The sequence below is a fragment of the Penaeus monodon genome, chromosome 27, assembly GCF_015228065.2.
Source record: "Penaeus monodon isolate SGIC_2016 chromosome 27, NSTDA_Pmon_1, whole genome shotgun sequence".
NCBI classification, from domain to species: domain Eukaryota; kingdom Metazoa; phylum Arthropoda; class Malacostraca; order Decapoda; family Penaeidae; genus Penaeus; species Penaeus monodon.
The window spans coordinates 11,488,124-11,489,602 of NC_051412.1; positions in this window are offsets into that span (position 1 = coordinate 11,488,124).

Here is a 1,479-nt window from a genome sequence, read left to right on the forward strand (position 1 = left end):
ATTAATTCATGGTGAAACTTTGACGATGTATTTTGCATAGAGGGAATGTTTTTATCAAGAATAACATAAAAATGGGATAGATTTAGGCTAGGTTCACAGGAGCAACGTTATGGTCGGTGGTCGCCACAAAAAATTGGTCAAATATAGAACACATCTATACGGCACCATTCACACGGGCAACTGTTTTGTGGCAGCCACAAAAAAGTGGCGAGTTTGGCGGGCGGAGCCATTTTTCCGACCACACCACAGTGGCCAGCGATAGAAACCGTTATTTCGAAAGACAGCATACGTACAAGCTACTATCGTTGAGCTACCCGCTGCTTTCGCGCTGTCCTGACCTGTCTGCTACAGTGTTAGGCACTCCTCTCCCAAGCGCAGAGTGGGAAGAAATGTCTTAGAAAGAGGTATTTGATTATATGGAGAAGAGACCGGCATTGTATGGTTAAAATCCAGAGGAATCACGTGACATCCTGAAATTGTCGAAAAATTTATGAGGGTGATCTTTTAGCTCTGTAAGTAATGTGTAGAATGTCCACGCAAAAGTCTACCAATAATTATGGGTTACATCCAGTACTTTTTCCGCTTTTTGCGCTGCCTTTTCACGAAGGGATGCAGACAGCTGCTACTTCAATAAGATCAATAATGGCATTGACCTCATTTGTGCCTGTCACCGAATGGCTCGTGCTCCTACTCACCATTTTCCGTGGTGCCACTAACCACAAAATGTTGCGCATGTGAACTAAGCCTAAATCTCGGAAAACGGGATCACTTTGAGGAGTTGCCTCTTAGGATTCCTGGAAAGAGAAAAAAAAATCATGTCCACAAGTTCATTTCTTTGAGTCTGTACCAGAACAATCTTAAACAATATGTTGTGATCAGATTTATACGTATCGCGTGCTAGACAAGGAGAGAGGCTCTAGGTGTTTGCTTTTAGTCTTTTATTTATTTTCAAGTAAATAATGGATACAATATTTATTGGTACGTGAAAAGATTAAACGAAACACCAAAATTCCAAAGCAACATCACAGTCCGGTAATGTTTTGATTGAGACTTCTTATACCGAGGTCAGGTATGCGGTGCCTGTTGCCTTACGAACTACTGACCTGCCCACGACATTTCTCTGGCCTTGCCTTGGACTTCCTAAGACTCGGAGAGACTCTTGATGGCACGGCAGGTTTTTTAATTTAAATTTCACATTTTCATATTGTTTTTATCTAATTTGTTATTTTTGTCCGTTCAAACATAAATGAATGTCGACATTCATAAACAGGAAATTATCTCCTTTTCATTGTAGAATGTCGAGGGAGAGTCTAGGTCATTTCATTCATGACCCTCCCTGTATCCGCTGCGGAGAGCTTGACCTTTACGCCTCTGCAAAGCACACATGCTCGCCACATGGAGGAACTGCCACGTGAACGACACGCGGGATGCGCTGGGGTTCGAGCCTCATATAATTTTGTTTGTTGTTTTATATGGAGT